The sequence below is a fragment of the Ochotona princeps genome, chromosome 13 (assembly GCF_030435755.1).
Source record: "Ochotona princeps isolate mOchPri1 chromosome 13, mOchPri1.hap1, whole genome shotgun sequence".
NCBI classification, from domain to species: domain Eukaryota; kingdom Metazoa; phylum Chordata; class Mammalia; order Lagomorpha; family Ochotonidae; genus Ochotona; species Ochotona princeps.
This window is the reverse complement of record NC_080844.1, coordinates 29,437,807-29,455,602: the sequence shown is the minus strand read 5'-3', so window position 1 is coordinate 29,455,602 and position 17,796 is coordinate 29,437,807. Positions and strand designations below refer to the sequence as shown.

At 37.1% G+C, this 17,796-nt stretch overlaps 1 protein-coding gene and 1 non-coding gene across 2 annotated transcripts in view; one reads left to right on the top strand and one right to left on the bottom strand.

The window, feature by feature from the left end:
• CTNNA3 (catenin alpha 3) overlaps positions 1-17,796 on the top strand; it is a 1,173,927-nt gene that overhangs the window by 900,321 nt on the left and 255,810 nt on the right. The window lies entirely within an intron of this gene.
• Positions 7,190-7,383, bottom strand: LOC118759507 (U2 spliceosomal RNA). The gene has a single exon (XR_004996232.2). It is a non-coding gene; the product is annotated as a U2 spliceosomal RNA (small nuclear RNA).

The window sequence follows — 17,796 nt, the reverse complement described above, 5'->3', positions numbered from 1 at the left end:
CCATAGCTAAATTTACATTTTATCCCTCATTGATTCTTTATTTGGTCAGTTGCTGTTTAATAATAAGTAAGGTTAATTTAACAATCTCTTAACATGTATAAGTTTTTAGTACATGTGTTTCATGTATGTTGGCTACCTGTAATTTTCTCATCAAAAATGTTTTGGTGGTTAACACAAGATACTAGTTAGATCTCACAGATTAAGATGCTGAACTTCAATAAAACATGAAGCTATAACCTCAGGGCTAAGTCCTGGGCATTCTAATTGGAGTTGATACTATTCCTTCCTGATTTTTGTAGCAAAAGCCCTAGCTTACTAACTTAAAGCAAATCAAGACATGGTCTAACTTAAATATTCTTAAGAGCCTTTCATGAACAGTTATTATCTTAAATTCTCTAGAAGGCTTCTCTAAATTTTAATCAATTTCAGCGTGAAGCTGTTTTTAAATATTTTTAACATAATTTTCATAATAGTTGAGATAATCTGACATTATATTACTATGGTTTTAATGTGTGTGCTTGCATACAATGAGGTTACTATTTGTACTCATCTGTATAAATTAGATAAAACTCTTGTAGGTTTTTGCTAAGATACTCCTTTTCTTAAACCTCTTTAATGTCTTTCTTCTGTTATAAAACTACTTTTCTTATTCTGCTGTTTCTATCGATCTTCTTAAAACTAAAAACCTAAACTTAAGTAGCTATTCCACTCATGATTAAAGTTCAATGAATAGAAAAGTCAATCTACATTATTTCTGAATATGTGTATACTAAATTTAATTATAAATCAAAAACATTTTAATTTTAGAAAATTTAGTTATTCTATAAACAATTTTAAGAAAAATAAGCCACTAAATTTTCCATAGCCTCAGAAAGTGACCATTACATTTTTATTGCTAAATGTTAAAATATGTATTTTAGCATATCAAGTTGTAGTCATGAGGTTTGTTTATTTAAGGTAATATTTATATATAATTTAATATTTTTATATTAAGTATATGGACATAAGCATTTTATCATAATCTCATTGTAATATTTATTATTATAACATAGCTCATTATACAAACATGATTGAACTACTCTTCTGGAAATATTTTGATGGCTTTCAATTTTTTCTATTAATATGAATAATGACAAGTGTTACAATAGCTTTTTCTATAGTTAGAATTTTTAGTCTGGATTCCCATAAAAGAAATTTTTGGTCACAGAAAATGAAATTTTAGGACTCTTGAGCTTGTTTTCATGTTGATTTAGATAGAGGCTATGCTCATTTAACACCAGAACCCATCTGACTTTGGAATTTTTAAAAAAATGTTTATTTAATAGGGAGAAAGAGGAAAGAAAGGGAGAGGATGAGTGACTGGAGCACAGAAGATTCTGATTTTTCACTCCTCAAATGCTGGGTGAGGTCAAAATCAGAATCCTTGGATTTCATTCAGATCTCACAGTTGGATTGCCAGGACCCACTTGGGCCACCAGGAGTTTGAATCAAAGAGTATTCAGGACTTTAACTGGCACTTTGGTATGGCAGTGGGTGCACCAACAGTGGGTAAACCTGCAGAACCATAGTTCCTGCCCCACTAATTACTTTTTTAAAGATTCTTTTTTTTTTTTTTTTTGATAGGCATAATTACAGACAGAGAGGGAGAGAAAGGCAGAGGGTGAAGGTGAGGGAGAGGAAGAGGGAAAAGTCTCCCATTCATGGCTCACTTCCCAAATGGCTGTCATGGCTAGGGCTGGGCCGGGCCAAAGCCAGAGGTGTCCTCTGGATGAGAAACTTGGGTGCCGGGGTCAAGATCAGAAATGGAGTAGCCAGGAATATGGTGCTGGTCCTTCAGCAGCAACTTAACTTCCTATACCAGCCCTGCAAATTAATTTTTGAAACAGATATAATGAACTCATTATAAGTCAGCAAAAGTATTTTATGAAAATACCTCCGGGAATAAAATGAATTGGAAAAGTAGCAATTTTTTACAATTTGCAAATATGTATAATATTTGGTTCAATGGAAAACGTCAGAATTCTCATTTGTACTTCTATTGCATCATCACTTTGGAAAGCCCCTGGGAAAAAAAATTCAGATTTCTCATAAGATAATATGAGGAAAGTGGCAAATGAAGCCCACCTGTTACTATGAAGCTAGTTTGAACTTGTAGATCTTTAGTAGGGTTCTGGAGGCCTTCCATAGCATTGAGCCACGTTTTGTGATTCATTGTGTTAAGTTTTTTGAAATTTTTTTTCAGCCAAATTAATTGTTTCAAAATGTGAGTTTCTGATAGGAAACATGATGAGGAATAATTTGTATAGTTTAGATAATCTAGTAATTTATTTTAAAATTAAATCATTTGGATATAATGACTCAAAGTATTTTGCAAAACAACGTTTATTTAAAGATTTATTCAAAGTTAATTCAAGATTGGAGCTTTCTAAAATGTATCAGCTATGACTATTCCTTTGAAAGGAAAAATGTTAAGTTATTTTCATTGAAATTGTGATATATCTGTCATGTTTTCTTTCATGAGTTTGGTTGTGATTTTATTCTCGTTTTCCTCTATGAAACATGACCAATCGCTCAGAACCCTTCAGACAGAGACTCAGTCTTTTGTACCCACATGATATGTTCTTTTTTATAGATGGTGATGGTTAATTTTATGCTTATGGCTTAGTGGCACGTGAGTTTTGCAGGTTTAACCATTGTTTCTGGATGTATCTGTGAAGGCTTAGTTCAAATTAGCATGTAAGTCAGTGGATGTAGGATATCAGGTTCTCCTGTCCAGAGGGTTTGGACATCATCCACTCTGTGGAGTGTCTGAGTAAAACACCCGCAGAGAATGCAAGAACTTGTCTATTCTCCTGCCTCATTCCTTGAACTGAAGCATCTCATGTCATCTTCTCCCGCCCTCTGATAGGGATCTGCACACTTGGCTTCTGTTGATCCTAAAATCTTTGGACTTGGGTTAGATTATGTCACCAGTTTACTGAGTCTCCAGCTTGCAGGGGTCAGGTCATGGACTCCTCACCTGCCATAATGGCATGGACCATTCCTCACTCAATGTGTTTTTCTGGAAAGCCTTGAGCAGTTCACAGACTCAGAGAAGAGACCAATAAATTTCCAGAGAAGAAATCTTAATATCATCAAGAATGATTTGTCTATTGAGAATAAGTTTATGCTGAATTGATTATAGAAAAAAAGTGAGAGTTCTTCTATTAAATATAGAGCTTAAGTTGACAGGCTTTCAGAATGACTTACGATTTTGGGGAAGCACAATAGCATCACAGAGAGGTACGTTTCTGCTTGCTTAGGTCACTTGATACCAGTTAAGGAGTTTTTAAAGATGATGAATCTTTAGTTTTGAGTTTCACACTTGGTACTTTCTAGCTTGATAACTTGAGAAAATGACCTAAGTCCTAGCTTGTCATCAACAGAGTGGCAATCATAACACTTACCTTGAAGCTTTGTATAAGGAGTAAATAGCATATGTTGAAAGTTGCATCTTGTCTGTCACCTAGCAGGCACTGGGGTTAATGTTTGTTATCATTGTTAATTCCACATATACCTTTCTTCAGGCGAAATCACACTTGGAATACTGTCAGCAGGGTGTAATGCCAATTAGACCACGCTTGGCTAAAAAGTGATTTTACAGTCGTATCATTGACATGCTCTTATTGGAAATAATTTCTTTTTCCATATTTCAAGTCATCTTTTCTGAGCAACTGACTATGGCATTTCTCTCAAAATGATTGATAGTAAGAAACAAACCAAGGGTAACAGATCAAAATTATCAAACACTGACATGCTCAAAAATGCTTTTAGGCAGAAAATCTTAGTTGTAATGTAAGCTGGTTCAATAAAAGAAAACCATAGTTTAATACATAATAATATACAGAAAATTATTCTTGACAAAGTTTTAAGATTTTTTTTAACTTATAGGCAAATAGCAATTCTCTTTTCATGTCTAAATATTACTGTTTTTAGAGGAAAGTTCTTTAAAATTACCAGTATAGGATCTGAAAAGTTGCACTTGAATGTTTTGTTCCTGTATGTGTGTTTGTGTTCTAGACATACAGAGCTGTCACCACTAGCTCATTCCTCCAAATAACAACAGTGAAGACTAAGACAGGGAGCTGGGAACTTAGTGCTCAGTCCAGGTTTCCCCTGTGATAAAAATCAGTCACATGATCCCTCTTCACTGCACTTCAGGGTCTGTGTTAGGAAGAGGCCAAATCAAGAACCAGGAATGGGCCCAGTGCCATGGCTCATTGGCTAACTCCTCACCTTCCACACACTGGTAAGCATCAGGTGTTCCACTTCCCATCCAACTCCCTGTTTGTGGCCTGGGAAAGCAGTCAATGATGACCCAAAGCCATGGGACCCTGCACCTGCAGGGAAGACTCAGAAGAAGCTCCTGGCTCCTGGCTCCTGGCTTTGGATCAGCTCAGCTCCAGCCTTTGTGGTCATTTGGGGAGTGAGCCAGCTGACAGAAGATCTTTCTGTCTAGCTCTCCTCTCTGCGAGTCTGAATTTCCAATAAATTTTTAAAAATTGTCTCTATTGAGCAAACATTAAAAAAGAAACAAAAACCAGACTCTAGGCACTATGATCTGAGAGGTAGACATCTTAAGTGGCATCTTGACTACTAGGCTAAATGTCTGCTCTGTCAAATGAGTGGTCCTTAAAGGGTTGATTCAAATTAGATAGATTTTTTTTCAGGGGAAAATGTTGTTGAAGAATTGAGTCCATGATACTAAATGTAAACTGGAATGATTAATATATGTTACATTTGTTAAAAAATAATCAAGTATTTTTTTTCCTCCTGAAGACTCTAAATTTCTTGGGCTCTTAACATTTTGTGTCTTTTTGGCATGGATAGCAATAAGCAGTTTTTGCAATCTCTGAACTCTTTTAAATGTTCAAAAGATGATTTTGACATAGAATCAGAAAAGGAAGTAAATTTTCTTATGAAGTTCAGGGTTTGCAACAAATGACTGTTTTCCTACTGTGAGGAACATCAGTTCTGTATGCAACACAATTATTCACTGTATACATAGGAAATTGATAGCAGGAACATTCCTATTTGTCATATTCACAGTTGCCAGCTTTTAGACTTGTAATTTCTTACTGTTCCTTTGCAATTGCATTTAGTGTTGTGGCTTTGAAATAAATGCTAAGTCTCATTTAACTGGGGTTTGACATTGTTCCCAAGAGCCAAGAGGTGACTGAAGTCCTTGTGGACCTGAAAAGAGTACAGACACAGAAGTCTGCACCCCAGAGGCGTAGTTGTCTTTGTGAGCATGCAACTGTATTTTCAACACAATTACTTGGCTAATTATGTGACTAAACTTTTCTATTGATTTATACATACAAATAATTATGACCAAAGTAAAATCTGGGAGCTCTTTGCCTACGTTATTTCCTCTTATGAACAGAAATAAGAACCTGTATTGAAATGGTTGTTTCAAAGTTCCCATTGAATGAATCTAATGTGTAAGGGCATGTTTTCATTTTTCTAGCAAAAAGAAAGACGTGGAGATAACAAACTATTAGTAGATATTAAAGAGCTTATATGCTATCACCATTTATGATCTTTTCTTTCACTTCCCTCAAACATACATGAATTTAACATTGGTTTATAAAAATGTACTAATTGGGGCCAGTGCCTTGGCTCATACGTTAATCCTCCACCCTGTGGTACCAGAATTGCGTATGGGGGCTGGTTTGTGTCCCAGCTTCTCTACTTCCAATCCAGTTCTCTGCTTGTGAGCTGGGAAAGCATCAGAGGCTGGCCCAAGTCTGTGGGGACCCTGTTCCTGAGAAGGAGATCTGGAAGAGGCTGCTGGCTCCCAGTATCCTATTGGCTCAGCCCATCTCTGGCCACTGAGTCCATCTGGGGAGTGAAGCAGCAGATAAAAGATCTTCTCTCCATCTCTTCTTCTCTCTGTAACTTTAAATATTTATTTGAAAATATTTGCAATATTTTTAAATAAATATTTAAAAATAGAAAATATAAAAAATGCACTAATTTGCAATTGTTCCAACCTATATTTTCTTTTTTTTTTTTAAAGATTTATTTTATTTTTATTACAAAGTCAGATATACTGAGAGGAGGAGAGATAGAGGAAGTGGAGCTGCCGGGATTAGAACCAGCGGCCATATGGGATCAAGGCTAGGACCTTAGCCACCAGGCCACGCTGCCGAGCCCCCAACCTATATTTTCTCACCTTTAATGTATTATTGTTCTGTAAACAGCATTTTATTTACATTAACTCAAAAAGAATTGCTCAAAAGGCAGAGCTACACACACACACACACACATACACACACACACACACACACACACACGTAGAAAGAGACACAGAGAGTTTCCATTTGCTGGTTCACTCGCCAAAGGACCACAACAGCTAGGTCTATGCCAAACCTAAACTAGGAGCTAGGAACTCCATTCTGGTTGCCCACAATATGCATAGGCAATCTTCTGATATCTTCCCAGGAGCATTAGCAGGAAGCTGGTTGAGAAGTGAAGCAGCTGTGACTTGAGTCAGCACTCTGATGTGGTGTGACACAATGCTGGCCCCTGCATTAACTTTTTATATGGCTCATGCCATGTATTCCTCTGCCTAACTGTGAATCTAACTCAGAACAGAATATGTTATACATTATTTAGTATACTGTTTAGATTTGAGCTTGCCTTTTATTCCCAACTCATAGCTGAAGGCTGACTTGTAAGGCATTTAAAGTACCACATGTGCCAGATGTCAAGCTTGCATCACATGCCTTTTGTAAAACTTGCATTGGGTACTTCGATGATGGCCATACCTAGGAAATTATTAGCACACTGTAAGAAAAGAGTCAAGTACAGAAAGTAAAACAACTGACAGTTTCCTTCATTTTACCTGTCCCTGCCTGCTGTTTGAAGCACTCTCCTCTAAATGTCAAAAGAATCTTAAATCATCCTTTACTCATTGTGCATGATGAAGTATCTTGAGTTGCAATGCATTGTTCCTATCCTGGTATTAACCTTTCAAATGATAAAAGCTAATGGATCTACATATTAGGTGGCATTGGGATTATTCATTTTATAGACTGCTGAATTACTATCAGTTTTGTATCAATTACTTAATACAAGCATTTAATATTGAGTAATCAGTTTTTTTTTCAGACATTTTAAGAGTGTCCCTTTTCATGCATAGTTAATGATGTCAACTGTTACAGCCCACTGCTTTACTGAAATAAGCATTTTAATTCAGCAATCTGAAAATATTGAGTAATACATATTGTCCTATCATATTACTCTCCTAACTGTTGCATTTTTAGTTTTTAAAACCTAAGTATTTACTGATAAGAACAGATACTACACTTGATCTTAGCCAAAAGGCCGAGAAGCGATAACCTAAGTATTTACTGTCTCAAATGATTGCCCGTCTAATATGTAAGAACCTGCAGTAGAATCACTCCAGTTTAGGAAATCAATCCTGAAAGATCCAGTAGATTAAGCCAACTGCTTGTAAAGCAGGAATCCCATATCAAGTGCCAGCTGTAGACTCAAGTACACAGCTTCCCATCCTTTTGTTGTTGTTGTTGTTGTTGTTGTTAAGGAGCCTGGAATGGCAGTAGCAGGCCTAAGTAACTGGGCACTTGCAAACTGTGTGGAGACCTTGGTGGAATTCCAAACTTGCCTGACCCAAACCTAACTGTAGCGCTTTGGAGAATGAACCAGTAGAAGGAAAATCTTGTTATCTCTGTGTCTCTCTTTCCTTTCTCATACTTTCATAAACAAATAAAAGCAATTTTTAAAAATTTTTTTTATTATTAGACTAAATTCATCCAATGAAGTCTCTGGTGAGGAAGATGTCAGAACCAACAGAGCAGACGAAACATTAGCAACTCACCTTTATCTCGCTTGCTGTTTTCTCTAAAAATGACAGAATTGCTTCTGTTGTTCATAACTTTACACATAGAAGGTGCTCAGAAATGATGTTTCTTTTTGTTCACTCTTCTAAGTCCAGAAACAGTCAATGCTAAGCAAAAGCTAGGATGCAAGTAACTGAGGCACTACAGTCACTGCAGATGATTGTAAATGCATTGCCTTTCTAATTCTGATGCTTTTATGCTTGTTAAGATTTTAAATATATGACTATTATCCCAAGAGGACTCAAAGGGGATTCTTTGAGTAATTCCTGAACTTTTTATTATTTATCTAAAAGTAAGAACTTTAGACATAGAGAGAGAAAGAGACAGAAGGAGAGAGAATCCTCCATGTGCTGCTTCACTCTCAGATGGCCACAGTGGCAAACATTAGGCCAGAACCAAGTGAAGAGCCAGGAGCCTCATCAGACGCTCTGACATCAGTGCCAGGAAGTCAGATGTTTAGGCCTGCTTTCACTGCTTGTTCCAAACCATTGGAAGTAGAGCAGCTGGAAAAAAAAACTGCAACCCCTATGGGATACTAGTGTTGGACATGGCAAAGTTACCCTCTACTCCACAGCTCTGACATCAGTGCCAGGAAGTCAGATGTTTAGGCCTGCTTTCACTGCTTGTTCCAAACCATTGGAAGTAGAGCAGCTGGAAAAAAAAACTGCAACCCCTATGGGATACTAGTGTTGGACATGGCAAAGTTACCCTCTACTCCACAGTGATGCTGTGCCTGGGTCTTTTTTTTTTTTTTTTCCTTTTAACATGATTCTTCTTCTCTGACACGAAACCCCATAAATCCAACTATCTCACCTTCTCCAAATCTGAACTGTCTTCACAGCTGGGAAATACTGCCAAGCCCTGGTTCAGTTTATTCTTTTTATGATTTCCAGAAAATATTTCCAGTGTTTGATTGTAGACTTATAATGGCTCTCCATTTAAGACTTATTTTAGAAAATATCTTCTAAGATATAATGCTTATAAGGCACAGATATTTCAAAAGGGTCAGATAGTGGCTATATGTACATCAGGTTAAGTCATAGCTGCTTAAACAATTTTAAATCACATTGGAAGAAAGCATGTCGCATTTACAAACATCTTGAATACTTTACTTGGTGATTAGGTACATTTGGTTTGGATTTATACAATAGATAATAAGTGTGGTACTTTAATTTACTGAGACATAACTTTGTGTTTTATATTTCCTGATGTTGGAATTGTTTTTCCTCCCTTAGTAAATAATTTCCCTTTTTTACATCAAAAAAATGAACTCAGTTGTGTAATTTCTCACCTCGTGTTCTTTATGCTTCAGCTTAGAAGCAGAAGTTACTAAGTACCCATAATCCAACCAGTACCTGGGTTTTGTTTATTGAAGTCCGAGCTCACTTGGGGGAACTAAAGTGAATTGTTCTGGCAGAATGGAGTGCTTGCATGTTAGGAAATGTCAGCAGGTGGAGAGGTCTGAATAATAACTTATTTTTAAATGTCTATTAAGTTAAAGAGAACAGATTTCATGTATTTCCTATGTACAATTCTGAGAAGGTAACAACACTTGATATCAGACTGCTTCTCGATCCTTGGTAAAACTACTCCCTCACAATGTCCAGAGAGTGGTGTGCCCAGTGATACATGAGACACTAAAGAGCAATATTCTGGTCTTTACTAGGTTGTCATATGTTGACAAAAATCTCTTTTCCTATGATTGACACTAAAATGAAACTAGGAACATATTCAACAGGATTTTATTTTTCCTAGGTATTCAAAACTGAGGTGCCCCAGTAAACTTCATTTTCCTCCAAGGGCTTCTTTGACTGTTGTTTTTTTAAAGATTTGTGAAATCTCTTCCTTGCCTTTATAGCTAAGCCAGACTCCAGGAAATCCAGGTGGAAATTTCTGGAACTCTTCTCCTGTGTTGCTCCTTCGTCTCGAACAGCCTGAGAAACTTCAGCTTTCTCATCTTCATGTGAACTTTGATCTCTGTCTCTTCAGTTAAGTGTGACTGGCATGCTCTGCTTGGGTCCTCTCTGCCTGTGTGTGGGTCTCGGTTGTGTTCCCAGGAAATATCCAGGGGGAACATAGGACACTGTTATTTTATTCCATTCCTCATCCAACAGGCATTCCTGCGGTATCTGTTTTCCAGTGTCTTCTGGCAGTTGATTCATTTTTTCCTTTTCCAGTAGTTTATGTTCAGAAAGATAATTTCATATCAGTTCTTTTTTTTTCAAGGTCACAGGTAAATAAGAATGTGTTATTTATTTATTGGTTTTAAATATCTATTTATGATTTGTTGGCTTAAAGTCCTCTGGTGTGTTTCCACAGCCCCTGAGGAGGATTATACTTTCTAGGTCTTTTCAAAGCCCTGTCTTCCAGTGGAGCCTCCTTTCAACCATTTCATTTTTCACTCACTAGTCTAATAATTATCACAGTGTTAGTATTACAGGGCACTGTGCACATCCCATATCAAGACCTTCCCAACTCCATGGCTTTCTGTAAGGCTCATTCCTTTCCCCTTTTTCCTCTATTGAAGGCTAACCCAGCATATAGATTTCAATGATAAGTGACTTTCACAGCAATATGTTCTATAAATCCTGAGGCTAAAAAAGATCACTTAGTGTATTCTCACAGAACACGTGTTAAGAAATTCCTGGGCTGCTCACATTTTCCCACATCTCAGAGGAGAAATAAAAAGCTGGGAATCAGATGCAGACAGAGAAGTTTTATTTGCCATGTGATTAGGTGAATGTGGAAAGAAGACAGAAGGAGAAAGCACCTCCAAAAAGAAAGCAAGGAGGTGGGGTGCCTCTTGAAAGGAGAGAGCGGAAGACACCAAAGGTTAAACAAAGAACCTTGGGATTTTAAGCCTTCCCTGACCCCTCCTTGTTCGGTGGCCGTCTCTTATGCCACAACTTGAATGTGTGGCCAAGACTTCAATGGGGTTGGATGCTCTCAATATCCAAGGTTCAGAGCAGCTGAGCAGCTTAGCCAAATGTAGATTTAGCTTCCATTCCAAAACTGATTTATTTAATAACTCAGTGTCTTAAGCATTTGTTAATTTATTTTTCTCAGTCATAACTTAAGGAAGTATAAATTGTATTGCGTAAGTATTGTTTTGTTAATAGAAGAGGGTAACTGAACTACGGAATAATAGTTCTGTCTTCATTTTGCAGTGATAGGAAGTCAGAATCTTGGTTTGACTCAGACAGGTTTAATGCCCAGGTGTTCTCAAAATTATATTACTGGCTTGTATTTATCAGAATCAGTTGCCAAATGCCTTGAGCTGGAGCCTGGTAACTTCATTCCAGTAAGTTTCTTCTTCTTTTTTTTAAAGATGTGTTTTTATTTTTATTATAAAGTCAGATATATAGAGAGGAGGAGAGATAGAGAGGAAGATCTTCCATCTGATGATTCACTCCCCAAGTGAGCACAATGGCCAGTGCTGTGCCGATCAGGAGCCAGGAACCTCCTCCAGGTCTCCCACACGGGTGCAGGGTCCCAAAGCTTTGGGCCATCCTCAACTGCTTTCCCAGGCCACAAGCAGGGAGCTGAATGGGAAGTGGAGCTGCCGGGATTAGAACTGGCGACCATATGGGATCCTGGTGCATTCAAGGCGAGGACTTTGGCCGCTAGGCCACCACGCTGGGCCCCCATTCCAGTAAGTTTCAAAGAACATTCTCATGTCCGTACTAAAGTTTTAAAGAGCTTGAGGAAGGTAAGGCTACTTCTACAGGAATATGGAAGCATTCTTTGAGGAGGTAGTAGTATTCTAACCAGTGGTTGGGAAACAGTGATAGTTTAGCAGCATGGAAATAGAATTTCACATGAAGGGCAAGGATATGAGCAATGTCATGGGTGAAGAAAAACAGAGGGCATAGAAGCCCAGTGGAGGTGGAGAGCTAGAAGGAGTTGGAATAAATGAGAAGAGATTAGACTCATTGATCACAATGGCAGAATACAAAGACAAAACACTGGCCTCAGAGAACATATGGAAAGAGATTATTATTATTGGCCAATAGGAATATACAATAGCATGATAGTAAAAATAAGCTAGCATGTATTTAACTAATATATATTTATTTAACTCCTAGCAACTATATTTGCAAATGACTTGCTCAGCTCATTTCATGAACTCTTCACAGGTTAATTGGTTGATATGAGCCAAAGGCAAGATCAAACTGATGTTCCATTGGGGCAGCAGAAGCTTCATGGACAGAATGAATAGGGATAAATGTAAACCTTTCCAGAGATCTTTACAGCTAAATCGCATTGCATTCAACCTTATTCAGATTTCTTAGTCCTCAGTCCATGTATTTATTTAATGATCATCAGTCTGTGTGGAATGAAGACATTATCTATTTGGGAGTTTGATTGAATCCACACTTAGCAGTATTTGGTGGAAAATTTGGGGGAGTTTTTAGAAATCATATTCATAACCTTGCAGATAGAACATTCAAATGACCTTTTCTAAAGAATGCTTTGGAAATAAATTACTTTAAATTTTTTTATTCATTCTCATTAACACTAAACCATAGTAATCTGATAAATTTAAAGCTTATAAATATTTCTACAAAAGGTATGTAATGAACAGGGGATTAGGTAGAAATGGAAAAACTTGACTAAGCATAGATTTAGTTTTAGGAAAAAATTAAGTTATTCAAAGGCATGTGCTAGACATGAGATAATGAATTGTATGGCACTCTTAGAAACATCATAATTTTCTCTTTGTTTTATTGCACTGTGTATAACTTCCATAAAGGTGTTGAAATGATTAGATTGTATAAATTTATTTTTTATGTTCAGCATCACATGGCCAAAGTCAGGGGTCTTTAAACTCTTATCCTCCCATCAGTTTGAGAGATGGGAAGTACAAAGTTTTCACAAGCATTACGAAACTTCCAATTAAATTAAGTAGTAGGAGGCAGGAAGGGAGTGTCCCAAAGTTTCTATGTGTCTCATTAAATTAACTTGAATGGCATGGCAGGAGGGGTAGAGCACATGAAACCTTTGGAGCTAATTTCCATAAAAATTAACCTTCCATTTACTCAGCAAGCCAGTGCTATAGGATGCTAGTTATCACCTGGCTGCAACCCATCACAGTTGGCTCACTCCCCAAATGGCTGCAATGACCAGAATTGAGCGGAGCTTCTTCTGGGTCTCCCACATGGGTGTAGGATCCCAAGATTTGGGGTCATTTCCCACTACTTTCCCAGACCATAAGCAGGGAGCTGGAATGGAAGTGGAGCAGCTAGATCATGAATGGTCACCCTATGTAATGCTGGCACATGCAAGGGGAGGGCTAGCCAATTGAGCCATCACAGTAGCATTTTAGGGACTTTTCAAACACAGTGGGCTTCCGCTCTGGGGGCTGGCTGGGTGGAAAGAAATGCAGAGGGTGAATTAAGGAACAATATAAGGCACAGGTTAAGTTGGTCATTTGAAATAGAAGAGCAAGTCTCTGTGCAGACTGACTGTATTTACTGAGTATGCTAAGGCTAAGGCCTCTGTTCTTGCTGCAGTCAGTCAAGGCTCATAACAAAAATTCACAGGTTATTTTAATTTTTTTGAAAAGACAAACTTGTAATTACTCTATTTGAAATAGTTAATTGTTGATTGGATAATTGAAACTCATTGAGTATCTGAAATTAAATAGTGATACTAAGATGAAGAGAATAATAGGGTAACTGTAAAATATTTCAAAGATCAGCTTAAGAATATCATTTATCTGCCTTCATGTTTTGCATTTTTATTTTATCACTAGGCGTGCACCCTTCATTTTTAACAATACTTAAAAGAACTATTGTGTTATTATTTTAAAAGTGGAAATTTTACAGAATAAATTCTCTCTAGATCAAAATCTAAATCAACAAGAAATTCTTAACATGTTACTTTTATTGGCTTCACTGTTCTCTGTAACATCTGGTCTGAAAAATGAGCAGGTTAATAAGCTTTGTGGTAGAAAATCTAAAATACCAGAAATAATTCTCAGGTGTGTATAAACAAAGATCAAGTTATTATCAGTATTCATACCACAGCACTCAAATAAAAACATTAACACCCACACTGGGGAAAGTAAGAATTTTAGTACCACTTAGCTCTGGGTCATCCAGAGTCTTTGATATTTGTAATTCAACTGGTTTAAAACTTTTCTTTTATTCACAAAAAAAGCAGAAGACTTTTTTTTCCAAGTATTGTAGAAATTAGAGATAGAGGGGCCAGGCATGATAGTCTAGTGGCTAACATCTTCACCTTACATATGCCTGAATTCCATCTGGATGTCAGTTCATGTCCTGGCTGTACCACTTCCTATCCAGCTCCCTGCTTGTGGCCTGGGAAAGTGGTAGAGGATGGCCCAAAGCCTTGAGACCCTGCACCCATTTGGGAGACCCGGAAGAAACTGCTGATTTCTGGCTTTGGATCAGCTCAACTCTAGCCATTGTGGCAACTTGGGAGTGAACCAGAAGACAGAAGAGCTTTCTCTCCTTCTTTCTGTAAATCTGATCTGTCTTTCTTATAAAATAAAATAAAGAAAATAAAATAAATCTTAAAACAAGGAACACCAATACTGCTTGGTACAACTCTGCTTTGTATTTTGCATCTGAAACCATGTAGCCATCAGTATAAATGCAAAATGAGACTGTGAGAAGAGATAGATTTTCTTATATTTCATTCATAAGATAGTGTGATATTAGAATCACAATTCCTAAAAAAAAGTTAGTAAACACAGTACTTATACTAAATACTTGTATTTAATAAGCAAAATTAGCTATTTTTAAAATATTTTTATTTGAAAGGAAAGAGAGGTGAGAAAGTGATTTGGGGGAGTTGAGATAGAAATAAAGAGAGAGAGCGCTAGAGCAAGCAAAAGAAAAGAAAAGAGTCGTCTTCTATCTATTGGTTCACTGCCCAAATAACCACATTGGCTAGGTCCAGGTCAAGCCAAAAGAAAGGCCTGGTAACATAATCCTGCATCTCCCAGAGTGGCTTTTAAATTTCTCCTCATACAAGGCCAGTGCTATGGCATAGTAGTTTAATCCAATGTCTACAGTGTTGGTGTTCTCTAAGTGCTCCAGTTTGTGTCTCTACTGCTCATTTTCACATCCAGCTCTCTGTTAGTGTGCCTGAGAAAGCAATGAAGTATGACCCAAATCCTTAGACCCCTGCACCTATAAGAGAGACCTGGAATAAGCTTCTGGACCCTGGCTTTAGCCTGGCCCAGCCCTGGTCATTTTGAACCAGTAGATGGAGATCTCTTTCTGTGTGTGTGTCTCTTTCTTTGTAGCTCTGCCTTTCAAATAAATAAATGTTTTAAAAAACATTCTCATACATATAAATAAGGACCAGGGAAAATAAGAAAAGTTAAATGGATCTTAAAATTTCTGCATGGGATTATTGTGGAAGCAGATAATATCAATTCTCCCCTAATCCCACCCCCCACCCTACCATACTTCTGTAACTCCAGGAACTCCAGGCATATAGGCGCCTCATGTACAAATTTCCACTTATGGTAAGGTTCTTATTTTTTTAAAAAGATATTTATTTTGCTTGAAAAAGTCATAGTGAGAGAGAGAGAGTCATGGAGATCTTTTCATCTGTTGCTTTATTCCCCAAATGGTAGAAATAGCCAGACCTGGGCCAATTCAAAGCCACAAGTGAGGAGTTTCTTCCAGGTCCCCCATGTGGGTGCAAGGGCCCAAGGTACCAGCTTCTACTGCTTTACCAGGACATAAACAGGGGAGCTGGTTTGGAAGTGGAACAGCAAGGACTTAAATAGGCACCCACATGGGATGATGGCACCATAGGCAGATAATTCGCTTGCTACACCACTGTGCCAGATTAGCTTCAATCTAATATTGAAACTCTCACCATTACTGTTTGACTAACTCATAGCTGTTATGTCACCATCAGGGACATACACATCAAAGACATGGTGCTAGAATTTTCAGGTCCAGACCCTTCCATTATATTAAATAAAGCATTTTTTAAATTTGAACTCAGTGTCATGTGCTCTGCATGACAGCAGCTAAACCTAAGCAACTGATAGATGCGGGTGGTTTTGCTATGGGATCCCTGTATTGAATGCTGTGTCCTAAAGACTTGAAACTTAAAAATAAGAGCTTCAGAAACTCAGTTTCTTGCATCACAACTGCGCATGCTTCTCTCTAACACTTTTTATGCCATGTCAAGTAACAGAGGAACTGACTTGTTCATGCTTGATCATTCTTTTAACCATGGCAATTTGATCGTAGCTATCTATGTATTAGAATGCACAGTCCTTACCTAGTGTAATGGTGTGCTTGGTATACATCATTTTTATCTGATTCTAATGATTCTAGGGAACACCGTCTACACAATGACAGTGTGTAGAACATCATTGCCTTTGGGAGAGCAGCATAGGAAAAAGTGAATTCTGCTTCCAAAAGAGATATTAAATATTATTTTCACTTATAATTTATTATTAAACATATTAAGTGTTACCAACTAAGTGGTATAATGGAACAAATATTTGCTTTCATGTTACCCTTTTCAGTTCCTATTAATAGGTGCCGTGAGAAGCATGCTACACATTTCCAGTAATCCAACCCCGAATTTTTAAGATATGCATATTAACATATACCCAGTTTTCCAGAGAAATTAGCAACCGTATTTGCTCAAGGGCAAACAACTGATAGAATTAATTTGGATGTAGAGATGGATGGACACGGATGACTGGGATAATGAAGTAAATCTAGAAGTGGAGGATGCGGAGTCTATTGTTGCGATATAATGTGTAAATCAACTTTTGCAGGCTTCAGTGTTCTTCCTTACTTCTAGTGATTGGTGATACCACTATGCTAAAATCACAAAATTACTATCCTGCTAATACATGTAAATATCTCAAACACTGAATTAAACTTTTGGAGGAAAGTCCTAAAGATTTGAAATGAGACAGTATCACAGTTCCAGCTCTTATTATTATTTTGTTTTAATCCCAGAATACTCATCAACTTATAAAAGAGGATAATTAAATTTTCTTTAAAATTCCTACATTTTTACAAAATAGGTCTTCTGTGGTTCTCTTCCAGAAGACTTTTGTGACAGCCATTCTACTTTTGACAAATGTACGACTTTGAATAGAGGCTTCTTAAATTACTTTGAGAGTTTGCATCAATTTGAAGAAATCGATTATTATTATTAAATATTTAAATTAACTTTCAGATATTTTTATTTCCCTCAAATAAAGTAATAGATATAAAACATGAGCATGTGTTTCCTTCAAATTATGAAAGAGCCAAAATAATTTGATGAACTCCCAGCCATCCCATTTTCTTCCAGAGCTTTGAAATTTGTAATACAACAGATTTTATTGATGTTAAAAAAACAAACAGAGTCGTCTTTATGGGAGCTGGCCAAGAAAACTGTCTTCATGGACATGATTTGTTTTTTGAAAAATCAGTGTGAATATTTTAATTTGAAATTAAAAAGTGATTGTTTTAATTATACACAATTATACATTCATTTCAAGAAACATAAATGGCAATATTTTATGCTTTGGGAAGTTTAAGATTTCAAGATTCAAAGCCTGTAAATTAAGTGATGGGTGGCATTTGCCACAAAGGTTTAGAAGCCACTTAGGACACCAACATCCAGTTTTGGAGTGTGTACATTTTAGCCTTGTCTTTGCTTCCAGTCCAGCTCTTTGCTAACGTACACATCGGAAGGCAGCAGGTGATGGCTCAAGTGCTTGGGTCCCTGCAACCTATGTATGGAACCTACACCGAGTTCTGTGCTCCTGGCTTCAAACTGGCCCAGTCCTAACTGTTGTAGGCATTTGGGGAGTGAGTCAGTGCTTGGAAGATCTGTCGCCTGCCTTCATTAAGCAAATGAAGACAAATAATTTAAAAAAATTAAAAAC